Here is a 14,508-nt window from a genome sequence, read left to right on the forward strand (position 1 = left end):
TTATACTTGAAAATTCGCTACTCGCTGTTTCTTTGCAATTGTTCGTGAAGTTTACGAAAACTTGTGGTACGGATAGACTTTTACGTGCATATGTTACGTGATCGCGAAAACTGCGTATCATACGCAATGCAAAAAATTTCATATCAAATGCATGCGAAAACTGCATATTATATGCGTGCCAAACATGTGCATGCCATATATACGCTAAAGTCCTTTTTTATTAGGTTACTATGCAGATTTTCACTGGGCTGAAAATTTACTAGCAGTGGCTTTAAACAGTCGCACGTAAAAAAGTAATGCAAGTTTTCCTTAAAAACCCCCACATGATATCAATGTTTACCTTATTTGTTTAAAGGAATAGTTCACAAAGAAAAATAAATAAATAAAATAAAATTTTTGAAATATCTTGAAAAGGAAGTGTTAATAATTTTCAGTTCTCATGATCTTTCATCAAAACATTCTGCTGATGTAACCAAGATCACAACGAACATGGGAGTGTAATAGTATCCCATAATATAATACATGCACTTATCACAATCCCGACAGATTGTCTTTTTGCCTCTCTGTCTTTTTTCTACTTTTGTTGTTGTGCAGAAACTGATACCTTCCACCTAAACAGAAATCTATCATTCTCCCTTCTGTTCCTGTGCCCTACTTTCTCACAACTTCTTCACCCACCCACCCCCTCTCACCTTCCTGTCATCTTTTTCTGTCTTCCTCTTTCATCCGATGCATCATTCATTTCTGCGCTCATGGATATGGAAGATGCTGCTTTGCCGCCGTGTTTGTTTACTGCATATTGTTGAGAACTGATTAATCCTGCTTAGTAGTTCAATGCCATCAAGTCTCTCTCTCTTATGTTTATCTTCTCATCCTGTGTGGGTGTTTTATGCATTTGGGCCATTTAAATCACACTGTCTGGATTAAGTCTACGGGAATGTGCCGTATATGCTAACATCACTGCTGTCTTAAAAATACAATGGAGCTTTCATGTTTTGTTGTCAGTGCTGAGCTTCCAGGGGATTTGTGTTTTGTTTATGGCACACTGTGCTGCGCCTCGGGCCTTTGTGCTGAAAAAGTCTTTGATTGGCGATGAGGTCATATGACACTAGCATCACATTATGCCAACAATCCAATATCAAAAACCTTGGTCTCAAGCCGTTTCCAATGTATATACAGAGAGGCAGAAGGTCAGAGTGACAGATAGACAGATAAATAGATAGATAAGAACCTGTCCTCCGACCAATATGCCCGTATAGGTCCAAATCCCTGAAATACAACCCTCCATAAGAGCGTATACGATTGCACCCCTATCTGCAACAGGTCCTTTTCGTAGTAATGTCTTGTACTCTTTTATCTGAGTCATAATTTGGGTGTCGTGTAGCTTAGTTGGTAGCTCATTGCGTTGGGTTCGATCCCAGAGAATGCATGTCCTCATAAAATGGATTTGCACCAAAATCATGATTTTGCATGATTTCCGTAAGGGGTAGGTTTAGGTGTGGTCATTGGTCATACAAATTAAACTGAGTAAAATATGCACAGATTGCAGTGAGACTGATGTCATTAAAAAATAAAAACACACAATTTGACTGGTAATGACAGACGCAATTGTTTTGATATAGATAGATAGACTGGCAGACAGAACGATAGACATACAGACAGATGGATGGACTTCAAAATGCCACTAGCTCTTGTAGTCTCATAATTCCACATATGCACAGCTTTAGAGCAAGATTATTTAAGTCTGAGATTTTGTGAAGCAGGAGGTTTAACACTGTGACTTCTGACCTGTAATACCCAGCCTCAACAGACCCCATCTCAAAGGGATTAAACGTTAACACCAGTTTAACATCTGAGGCATTTCAGCTGTTTGCAGAGGCTTAAAGAAAGACCTAACTCCCAACGCTAGTGCCAGGACAGAAATGGAGTTCTCAACAAGGAGGCAAATATTCACCATATGGACATCACTGGACACCACCGGGTCTGTAAATTTGTTCTAACACAGGGAAGGCAGACAAGACAGAACAGTTAAAATACTACTAAATAAATAAGATGTTTTGTGTTCCTGTCAGACACTGTTTTATGATGCCTAAAGGGTCTTGGTCAACGCTATCACTGAGACAGGCCATTAAACTTAGAGCTCTTTGTTACGTAACATACTTGTGACAGGCTGCAGTTCACTGCTATCCCGCAAGGTCACTAACATTTGTTCTCAACAGCACTGTGTGAAAGAATTTCTACAATTCAAGACAAACAACTCCATATTATCTCTCTCTAAAGGCTAACAATCCCAAACTATGATACCGGCCAAGAACAAGAAGGCTACTCTTCAGCATTGGGGAAGGTTACATTTGCATTACTCTAACTGAATACTCTACTTTTACCAACGTGGTCTCATAAAAATAAGTACGTCTGCGCACTTTTTTGCAACACCATTTTTACATACCTTACTGCGTGTTTTTCGCAGTTTCAAAGAGAAATATCTTCTAATAGCATGGCGCTAAAACACATGTAAACCCTGGAGCATTTTCTTATGATGTTGATATAGGTACATATTGCTGTGTTTTTATTACGTTGCTTCAGGTACGTATTGCGTCGGTTTCGAATGCAAATTCCAGGACTGTCGCTAAAAGCTAATGCTCTGTCGTGTTGAAAATATGCCTTACACCAAAAAAATCCCAAAAAACCTACACGATAGCGTTGAAAAATGTAAAACTGATATAATAAGACATTTATTGATGCAACCGTGCCATTTAAACTACTCTGATTACATAACTCATGTTACTTGCAATTACTCTAAATGCTCCAGTTTTCTTTTCTTTTTCAGTTTTTGCTAAATGATGTTGTCACACTATCAAATGTACAAAACATATATTTCAAGCCACTGATAAATCATTTACAGCTCCAACTCCACACTAAATCCATCCTTTTCTTCATTTCTCGTACCATTTTACTCCCCTGCTCCTTCGCACGAGTGCTTGTAAGAGCGTGTTCAGACAGCATGGAGAGTTCAGAGATGGGTTAATCCTTCCTTCCCAGGTGTGTGGCTCCACGTGTCTCTCTCTTTCAGTAGTTTAGAGTGTGCGTTTCTGCAGAAACATGTTTTATCTGCGTCAGAACAAGAGTCTCATCTGAATACTGAAGCTTTGCAGTGCATTTTATTATCACTTTAATTAGGAAAGCAAATGAATCATTTGGCGTACTGTGGTGGGGGAGATGCCATGCGGAAAATCTCCTTTTGATCACCATTTCATCTGGTATTTGGGATATCTCATTCTTACACATACATTCATTCTTAAAACCGCTTATCCCATGTGGGTCAGTCCTACTCATTTGAGAAAAAGGGCAGCTTTATCCTTTGAAAATTTGATTGTGTGTGTATAGATCATTAACCGCTTTTTTTTATTGAAACAGCACATTTTCAAGGAGATGTTGCAGTACTAGCCAAACAAGGTACATAAGACACACTCAACCCTGCCAGCCTCCGATGCGCAATTTGTCCTGTACATCACCATCAAAGCCGAAAGCATTGCATAATGTCAACAATCTGTGAACATGTTCCTCCGGTCTCAATTTGTAGTTGCGTGTTTTCCATCTTAATGCTCAAGACCCTCTTTGGTGGTAAATGTCGGAAAAAAAACGGTGGGGATGTGCAGCTGTTGTTTCTGATGTGGGTTCACTCCTGCTAGTTCCTGGCTGAGTGTCTGAAAAGGTTTGGCGCTGGTGCCAGCACCCATGTGGTGACCATATTCAAAGATTAAACACATACTTTTAAAAGCATGCAATAAAACTGTTAAGCACAAACATATAGGCATGTTAAACTATGTTAAATATCTAATTTCTGAAGGTCAGTGAGTCTAAAATTAAGTAGTGACGTAAAACAGTGCATTTATTTTACTATGCTTCCTGTCAACACACGTCACTGCTCTTTCCAGGCACTAGGTCAATATTAGCATGGTAAGTTACATTGGTCCTCCTGGACGTGAAGTGAGTGCAGCTTGAAGGAGAAAGGAGAAAGATTTTTAGCTGTAGTTTGGAAATGTGACATCTTATTCACTCAGTAACTGACTCTCGGGAAGCCGACAACATGGTAGACTCTTGGTGACAAACAAAACTTTCTCACCGTTTCTGTTTGGTAAAGTGCAACAAAACCCTTATGTTAAGTAAACCCTAATTTATCCTTGCAAGATTATTATGACGGGTAAGATTATTGGAGGTTATCATTATTTTTGGTTAGGTTAACATTATTTTTTTTAACTAAAGGATTTTTTTTTTCCAACCACAACCTGCATTAGGAAATTGAATAATTTACTTTGAGGTCTGGTCCATCTTATTCTGGATAAAAATTATTCACAGGTTTGTCTGACTGAGATGTAAATTTGGGACTCATTTAGTGGTGTCAAATCCTGTTCCTATAGACCCACTGTCCTGCAAAGTTTGGCTCACCAGGAGGCTTGTGACTGTCCCATTGACTGCCAAGTAAATACTGTCAAGGCTTCATAACATTACGGCTGAATTACTGACGGTAGATGGACTATTCTGATGATATCTTTCATACTTTTCTGGGCCTTAACAGTGTTATTTACTTGGCGTAGGTGGAACAGTCACAAACCTAAACTCTTTTCTGAAGACAAACAAAGCTTTTACATGTTTGAAATGACAGGAGGTTAATGACCAATTTCATTTTGGGGTGGAATAACCTTTTTATTCAATAAACCTTGCAAATTTTTGCTTTTGCTTTAGTTCTATGACTTGATGTACTGATGACACAAAACCCAGTACTTGACTACTTTAAATCACTTTGGAACTTACTTTCTGAGCAAGTTCTTGCCCTTGCATGCAGTATACAGTACACCAGGGTACTTGTGAAATTTCGATAAAGGTCCACAGGTTAAGCCATTCATGGTTGAAGCTACCACACAAGTAATATCACTCTCCTTCTCCTGACCTCTCAAATCAGTGTTCTTGGATCATAGAATGAAGGATTACAATGTATTGATGAAACGAAAGGAAAGTACTACTAAAATGAAGAAGACTAAAATTGCATTTATGAAAGGGAAGAGAGCCAAACAGTAATTTATGGTATCTGTGGTAGAGAAACTGATGACTCAGCCTTTAAAAAAGCATTTCAATACATCATAGTGAGTCCAACAGACAACAGATCCAAAGGAAGGACAATTCTTTGAATATGTGGTGTCAAAGAAAAGATCTAAGCCAGCTCTGTAAACTTAAGGCGTCTGCATGTTAACTGTTAGTGTGTTTTAATGTACCATTTCATTAGGAATGGACAGCACCAGGTGGATCGCACATTTACAGCGATTTGCGCTGATAAAGTGAGACAATATGTCTTTCATTGGACTGACGGAACAGTTAATCATCTGTTTGGAATCTCTGTGTGCGTGTGTATCAGTGGTACGTTATAGGCTATCCCAGATGAGGTCAGGAGAGACTGTATCACTGTGTGGAATGTAGAAGGGCAGGATCAAAAATCAATAGTGAAACATTAACGCTTCCATTCAAGCCTGGTCTAAGCATTTTCAAATCAGTTTTTTTTTTTTTTCACCCCTCTGCATATAATATGAAATAATTACATCAGCATATTTCTATCAGAAAAATGATGTTACACTGTCATTTTTAAGCAGTGTTTTTCCCGCCCCTTATCACAACTGGGCTTTTACACTTCTATAATAATCTGTTGTGTTACATCTTGGTGTTCAATTAGAGAACAGAATTTGGGGAAAGCAAGTTTGTAAAGAAATTACATTTTATATATTTTGTTTCACTTGTAGCTTCCAAAAAGTAAAATAATGCAACTTTTATAATACTACTTTGCATTTCCGCAATGATATATGGCAGTAAGCATACAGTGCATATAGATTCCCTGAGGAAGTTCAATGATTTAGGACTGGTCTAAATTAAAAATATGGTATGTCAAGCTTCTCTATTCTTTGGCAAAATACCCAGGCCTAGAACTGTTAAAAAGCTATTACTCCTGGCATCTGTTCCTTACTTTTGGCACATTCACAGAAGCTACCGCATCTCCCACCATGACAAATCACACCTAACGGAAACAACCAGCAGATCGCAAAGCTTAGACATGTCAATTACCATGGAACCCTGTTTTCCCCTTGTTTATCTGTTTGTTTTTCTTGCTATCTCTGTCTCCATCCCTGTCAATTATTTCTGATACGAAACCTGGGAAAGAGGCCAGCGACAGGGAAGAGATGAGATTTGGCGTGCTGATGCCGACAGAATTCAGTGGCACTCTGAAGAAGCGATCCCTGCCTCGAGATGCCAGAAAATAAAAGCTTTAACTGAATTGAACTCTGCAAGAATTTAAGTTACTCCGACAAGAAGCGAGATCTCACAAAAATGCTTTCAGACAGTGGCATATTGCTCTGAAAAACATTACAAGTTTAACTTTGTGCTCTACGTCTGAAATCAGGCTTGACTTAGTCACGAGAGCTCTACCTGTTCAGCATCAAAGCACGTATATCTCCACAAGCTAAGTGACCGGTTATTAAGATGATATGTGGGCAGTAAGATTAAACTGCACATTCATGCAGTTCAGCCAACCAGACACTGTTCCGATAACCAATTAGCTAATCGGAGAAGACAGAGTTATGGGACTCGACTGGAGTTTTCTTTGAACCTCAGCAGGACCAGTTAAGAGTCCAGAGCCCACACTGGCCAAGACTTCATCTCTGCTTGAGAAAATATTAAAAAGACAAGCAATCCAGTGGAGATCAGAAAGGAAAAGAGGGCATTTGGTCTGTCTTTCCATGTGGGGCTGAATTTCATTCGACAGATGTTCTAATTTCTTCAAAGTGGATTAGTTGAGGCAAGAAATCACAAGTTGCCCTCATCTCAATTGATATTTTTGATCCAAATTTTTCTTGTAATGAAATATGAAGAAATGAAATGAAATTTGACTCCTCGTTTGACTTAGATCTCAATGTGCTAATGCTTCGTTTATGTCGGTGTTACCATAATTACAAGATGACTTTCTTAAGGAACAATGTTAGCCATAAAGTTCTTAATTTCTCTAAGAAGCACACTGCTAAACATGCCTGTAAAACCTTATTCATAATGATTATTTTCTCTTGAATTCCAGTTAAAATGTCTAAAAAGAAAATAAATTTATATGGGAATCGTCACTGTATAACAGTAAATCTGATGGCTGTTAATTTTACTTTAACTGATGTGACACTGGTTCTGTTGCCAGTGTTCTTTACAAGAGCTGCACATTGTCTTTTGTAGTAGGCGATCTGCATCAAACAGGAAACAACGACACATCACACTAATGCTATATATATATATATATATATATATATATATATATATATATATATATATATATATATAGCATATACTACAATGGAGTGCACTTTGACCTCCTTTGCTGGGTGTTATATGCCACATTCACAATCTAAAATATATATATATATTTTATATATTATATATATTTCTGTGTTCCTACAGAAAGACTGACTGGATTTGTAGTTACTTTCCAGTGAAAAGGCAGGAACTACTTCTCTAAAATCATACAACACTGAAAAAAGATGTGCACATAATTTTCACGTTTTACTGGTATCTGCCCTAGAACTAGCGTGCTAATCTGGAAATTTCTCCCTAATGAAGCCCTCAGGTTAGTGTTAGCTTACCTAGAAAAGAAATAACTCCTGTCTGCACAGGATGCATGTGCCCAGACACACTGTTGTGTTGAATGTGTTCCCTGCAGCACAATGCGTAATGCTAGAAGGAAATAGAAAAAAAGAACCTATAGCGTCGCAGCATTACTGCATCATAAACCTGTGTGTGCGCGTCTTCATTTTCAACCATGAAATCATTTTAATCGCAGCCGTGCCATAACTGCTGGCAAAGCACTCTCTTTTTCCCACGCTCACAGCTTAATCTACTCCTTCCATTTCCTCTATTGAGCTAAACGGCGGTTTAGCATATTGGCATGTAACAATCAAAGAGTTTATCTTTCTCCTGAGTACTTAACATTGTGCTTTAGCTATACACTCTTGAACCAAGTGTATCTTGATAGCACCACAGTTTTTTAAGATTTTCTATTAACTAGCCATAATCCTTACGCCCTTACATTAACACCCGCCAAATGCGGGTTGATTTTAACTGCGGTGGGTAACAAAGTCACTCCCACTAGCCACTCCGGCGGGTTAAACGTTAAATACAGTAATAATGCTTGTCTGAGACAAGTAGATTTGTTGAAGAGGCGAGTGAAAGAAGAGAATTTTAACTGCACTAAAATTTCGATACGAGTGGTTTTGATTTTATTACATTGGGCGCATGTAAATGGCGATTTATGATAACAAGTAACACCATGCAGCTTGTCTATGCGAGAGAATCTCGCGGAGAAATCAAAACAAATAACGTAACTGCACACAGAAGAAGTTTGTTTTCATATTTATAGCATGCGGCCTAAGCAAAATGACCTGACCAAGGGAGTTAAAACAATAGTTACTACAATAGTTAAAATGAGTAGTTAATATACATTGTAGTTCAGAAAGACTAACACAGCAAAACAGTCACAAACACACAAAACAGTGTTTTGTTAATGAATGATTCACGCTTTTGAAGTTTTGTCAATGATTCAGTTGTCCATTCATAAGGATAGTCACTTGATTATTTCCTGAGTAAATCAGCCGTCTGAATGAGTCGTTTGAAGGCTTCAATGACTTATTAATTAAAATAGTCACTTACTGCCACCTACTGGTGGTTTACTTTTATAGTAGCCCATCTTTTTTCCATCATTTTATATATGCTATATGTATATTTAAACACTGAAATCACACCATTATGCTGATTTCATATGATTGGTAACAGGTAACATTGGTAATATCATTGGTAACATTCTTATTATATAAAGTACAATTATTAATCAAATGTAAGAATTTGCTATGAAAGATTATGCATGCATTTAATACGGTTAGGGAAAATGTATATAAAATGTAACTTCCCAAGAAAAATGTGGCCAGTGAAAATGCTGAGTGGCTAGTAAATTTGGAAAACCACTAGTCACAGTGGCCGGTAAGCAAAAACGTTAATGTCAAACTCTGCCCCAAACAATTCACCATATTTTAGGGTTTTATTATAGTTAAACTGAATTCAACTTAATTTGTGTCATGGCCACATTCAACTAAATTAATCGGAGAATACAATTTAGGTCAAATGTTGTTTACACAACATACACAATACCGTTTTTTGACATTTTTTGTTGGTTTGTTTGTGTGTGTGTGTGTGTGTTTTGGCCATTTATCCACATAGTAATGGCAGTTTGGGGACCTGAAAGTGCAAACTTTAAAAAATGTGTTTCAAGTTTTTGAAAACTACCATTATCATCTCTATGTGAAATACAAGCAGGTGAAAATTATACGCATACTTGCATTTAGTTTTGGATTTTTATTATCTGTATGCAAAACTTTTTTTAAAAATTATTTTTGTTTTCATTTATAGTACATTTATAGTGCTATTTTACTATTTTACTATTTAAGACATTGACTACTACAATTTCAGTAATTAGTACAGTAACTAATTTAGTAATTTTACTATGCAGTGGCCACAGCGATTTTACTTGCTAATTGGTACAGTGGCTAAATTAACTTTACTAAAAAGAGAAAACAATTTAGCACAACATGGCCATGATTTATCTAAAACAAGAGAAGAAAGAGGCTAGTATTGAAATAAAACATGGTAGAATCAGTATAGCATGGCCAATATTTAAACTAAAATGAGGGAACAAGTTAATAAAACATGGCAGTGAATTAAAAAGTTCACTGCCATGGGAAAAATTATTAATTCATGGGCATGGTATCTATTTTATCTACTTTCTACTTCAAATATTCTTCCAATTTTTGCTCTGTCACAACTGAAAGAAAAAAACGCTGCGCTAAACAGTTTGCGCTAATGATTGGTACAGCGCCCTCTGTGGCAACACCAAGAATGCAACATTTAGTTAATCTATTATTAAAAAAACAGACATCCTCATCCTCTATTACGCACCCTGGAAATGTTAGCTACGTCATATATCCCATCTGTTGTCTTCAAACGATAAAATCAAGACGACACAAACCCAAGATAAGTCATATCCTGATTACTAGAGTCTTTCTGAAGTGGGACTGAATAGATTAGAGGGGAAGCATAGCTTGTCATTTTCTTGTGTGTCAGAAAGACACACAACACACACATAGCGTTCAACAAACGGATGCTAATGCAAGAGTGGCTAAATCTGATGCCGAAAAGCACATCAGTGCTGCCAAGTACGTGAACATGCTGAGGCATCTCCTAAGGTTGAATAGATACAATTGAGTTATATAAATATAAAAAAAACATCTCTACAGGGTCAAATCTTCTGTTTGAGACGGAGTAGAAATATCTACAGTAAACATGTCCTGCCCTGCTCTTGCTGTTTGTAAAGAATTTACAGTGCTTAATGACAGACATCAAGACAGGCTGTTGATCGAGTTGTAAAAGCCAAGCATATCATTTGGCTGCTTTGAGGGGGCGGGAGCTGCAAGAGTTTCCTGGTGTGAAGTCCCATCAGGGTGAAGTAGAGACTCAGATCTTTCATCCTCCTGAGGGAGGAGAACAGACGACTGAGAGACTGGGAGTGAAAGGAGAAGTGCTTCTTTCTGCCATACATAGATGGCAGAAAGATTTAAGCCGCAGCGAGAATGAAACATCTAATAAGAAAAGAAAACAGGAATACTGGTCTTGTTGTTAAAGACGATGGAATTTTTTTGGGCCATCATTTAGCTATTTTGGTGCTTCTTATTGAAGCAATTTGGAAGGGATATAGGTTTAGACTCAAGGTCTCAGCAATGGTTTTTAAATATCAAATGGTATTTAGTTTGTTACAATGGAGGGTCATCATTTGCAGCTTATTATAAATTATATAATATTCACTTACGCAATTTATTATTTGGAATTTTTCAAAATTGCAAATAAACCTTAAGTAACACACTGAATTAAATTATATTTTTAAGTAAAAAATAAATAAATAAATAGTGTTCACTAACCACTGATTTATTTACAACTTTTAAAAAAATTATTATTATTAGTATATATATATATATATATATATATATATATATATATATATATATATATATATATATATATATATATATATATATATATAATAATGCAAATTTCTTTGTTAAAATAATTTTTTTTTAATGCAAGTGCTTCTGAACTTCTTCTGAACTCTTAATGCCAACCTACATCAGTAACAAGCTTAGAAAAGCAACGAAGGATGCGGATTAGAAGTAGATCTGCTGAGAGCGTCATTCGCATTGATGGACTATGTGGTTAATCGACAGATGTCAATTGCAGAGCTGTGATTGGTCGGAAAGACGTCGACTCTGAAGCACGCTTGGGGGATATAGTGCAAACTCTGTACTCTTGTACAGACACACACACAATCCTGACATCCTTCATTCAATGAGCCACCTGGTTGCTAGGCAACTGAGTTCGGTCAGCCACCAGTGCCAAGAACTCCCAGTTCTGCCGTGAGCTTGTGTGTGCATCTGTAAGCATAGCCGGACACTGAACGATCAAATTTTAAGCAGGACTGTCCCATGTCTGTACTTAGCCAGTTCTAAGAAAATGTGAGATTTTAGCCAATTTTTAGGGGAACCACCAAACACACATACATGTTAAAGGTCAGAATATTGGCAAGTGTCGCAGCTTTAAAAAGCATCAACACTGTTGATGTGAGTTTAATGTGAGTTTCTCCCTTCCCAAACTAATGCATTCAGTATCTGTCGCCTGGTCACTCTACTATTGACAAAGTGCTAAAATAGGCCACAGTCAATTGCCGTTTAATGACCGATTTAAAACAAAAAGCATGTTCACTAAATATTGCTTGGTTTAATCGCTTGTACAATTCCGATTGCAAATACAATTTCAATTACTTTAAAAACCTAATCCTAACATTACAGGAATAGTTCATTTAAAAATTAAAACAGGCTGAAAAAGTACTCACCCTCAGGCCATTCGTCAAATTTAGAGTCCAGACAGCATATAAAAACATCACAATAATCCAGTCCATCGATTAACATTTTGCAACATCAAAAGCTGTTGTTCTAAATTTTTTACAAATACTTTTCAATTAATTCCGACTCATAACAGACCATTGAAAATATGAATATACTTACTGGAAATATCAGCTAAAAGTGGTTTGACAGGTTATCACAATTCTTTAAAATATCACCAGAACAAACTTGTTGTGAACCACTGAATGACTGGAAAGTTAACTTTGAATTAACTATAGAGTGTCTTTAAATGGTTAATAACATTCGCCTTTTACGTTAAAGCTGCAGTGTGTACATTTTAGCGACATCTATCAGTGTGTTTGCGAATTAGAGAAGATGTTATCTTCTGAGACAGCAGAGAGTAGCCAGTCAAGCAATCAGGTTTCTTTACAAAGATAAATTAAGTAATTATATTTACTTAATTATTCAGTAAACCAATATGTTATTGCAAATATTATTGTTCATGTTCATTTTGCGAGATATTTTGCGAGAACAACATAGTGACGAAACATGCTCAGTTTGTCCGTTTAGGGCTACTGTAGAAACATGGTGGCCCAACACTGTCTCTTGACCAATACGTGCGCATAATTACGAGTTGGCAAATGTGTGGCTAATTCGTACTTGTCACTTGTACGATTTTGCACGATTTTCTTAAACCCCACTGATAGGTAGGTTTAGGGGTGGGGTTAGGTGTAGGTCATTTGTACAAATTCAAACGAATTTGCGCAACGTACGTATGATTTAACAAAAAAAAACTTATGATTTTGTACAAGTCAGTTCGTACGAACTAGCCCCCTCGTAAAATATCTACAAATTGCTGAGATCGAGCTGGTTGGCCCAATGTCGGCACCCGACTTCCATGTAATAGGATCTGCGGTGTGTATAGAAATGTCTTATTCTGTGGTGAAATGAACATAAGAGTTCATTATGTGAGATAACTCCTATAAAAAAAAACCAAATATGAATATTGCATGGCATTTCTGTCAATAGATCCTCCTAAGTGTTACACACTGCACCTTTAACAATGCACTTGAGACTTTTCGACTTTTTCTAGGATAAGAAAAACATCATCGGTTGAATCAAACAGCTGAATCTAGAAAACGGCTGGTCTGTGTGCTACAACTCAAATCGTGGCTGCTTTTCTTTTAAATACCTTGGTGATAAAGCCTCCGTATCTCTATAAACAGTTCATCTGGGCTGTAAATGTTTGGCAGATGACCTCGTTTCACCCTTCACCATAAAGGGCTCACCCTCCTCGGTCTTTGTAAACAGCAGTAACACCTGGAGCTGAGGATCAAACGGTTACATCAGTGGGTGGAGGCAAACGCAAACATCTTTTGATTAATAAATGGCTGCGTTCATATTGAACTAATTACCCGCTCATCTGTAGGGTTTGATGAGGTCAAACAAAATCATCACATGGCCAACAAAGGCTTCTCATAGATCAAGCGCACCACAAGCTAACAGCTGCAGGGGAAAAAGAGAACTATTAAAATGTATCATATAACATGGACAATACATTTTTTAAAAGTGTTGTATAAAAACGTACTTTTAAAGACGATCTGCAGAACTGTAAGTAAAGGTAAAACCTTACAGAAAATACTTAGCTAGAAGCTAACTTATTCAAAGGGCTATAAAAGTTTTCTATCAACATGGTTAATGTTTCTAAGTAGCTTTACTTTGCACAAAAGAGCCTACCTTTAGTTTTGTTTGCTTCTGGTTAGGTTCACTCAAGGTTAATAGGTTGTTAGGTTAAAACTCGTTAAATATTTACAAATCTGTCTGGAACTTTAAAGCCGTGCTCCTAAGACCGAGACGAAGTTGATTTAGGCTCAGAATTGTTGCGCAAACCGTGAGAACGGCCATGCTTATTTGAGTAGATCAGACCTATAGTCAAAAAAAAAAAAGAAAGCTCATTCAGATGTCAGACGTTTTGTGGAAAGCAGCAGATTATGGAATCCAGTTCTAGTGCATTTGCTGATTTCGACACATTCCACAAGCTTAGCAACACTCTGCCGTCACATTTTCAAAATATTTTCTTCCGAAAAAAAGATTCACGGATATATTAGACAATACTGTTTGTCCCCGTAGACAAGCTCCAAATGGAATGGCACCACTTAATCCTGGATCAAACATAGACGATAATGTTTAACGGGAACGGGTCTTGACCTTGAGGTGGAATGGGACCCCTCTTACAGGAACTTGCCTCTAAAGGTGGCAGTCAATCTGGTGATTCATATCTGCATTTTAAAAGTCTTTTGAAGTCACAGAAAGTCAACATGGACTGTTCACTTTTAGGTCCATACAGAAAAATGTGCATGTGACATTGATTTCCGAAGATGAGCAGTTGGCTACCTTAAAGGAACGTTTTGGATATTAGAATATTAGAATACAAAATAAATGTAAATCATCTTGCAGTTTTTAAAAACTTATTTACATATTAGCATAC

At 37.1% G+C, this 14,508-nt stretch overlaps 1 long non-coding RNA gene across 1 annotated transcript; it reads right to left on the reverse strand.

Annotated features, from left to right (window-relative positions):
• Window positions 1-13,212: 13,212 nt before the first annotated feature.
• LOC122327668 lies at window positions 13,213-13,885 on the reverse strand. Its single transcript, XR_006247703.1, has 3 exons — window positions 13,758-13,885; window positions 13,436-13,526; window positions 13,213-13,346 (listed from the first exon to the last, which is right to left on the reverse strand). It is a non-coding gene; the product is annotated as an uncharacterized LOC122327668 (long non-coding RNA).
• Between the last annotated feature and the right edge of the window lie 623 nt (window positions 13,886-14,508).

Source organism: Puntigrus tetrazona, chromosome 22 (assembly GCF_018831695.1).
Source record: "Puntigrus tetrazona isolate hp1 chromosome 22, ASM1883169v1, whole genome shotgun sequence".
Taxonomy (NCBI): domain Eukaryota; kingdom Metazoa; phylum Chordata; class Actinopteri; order Cypriniformes; family Cyprinidae; genus Puntigrus; species Puntigrus tetrazona.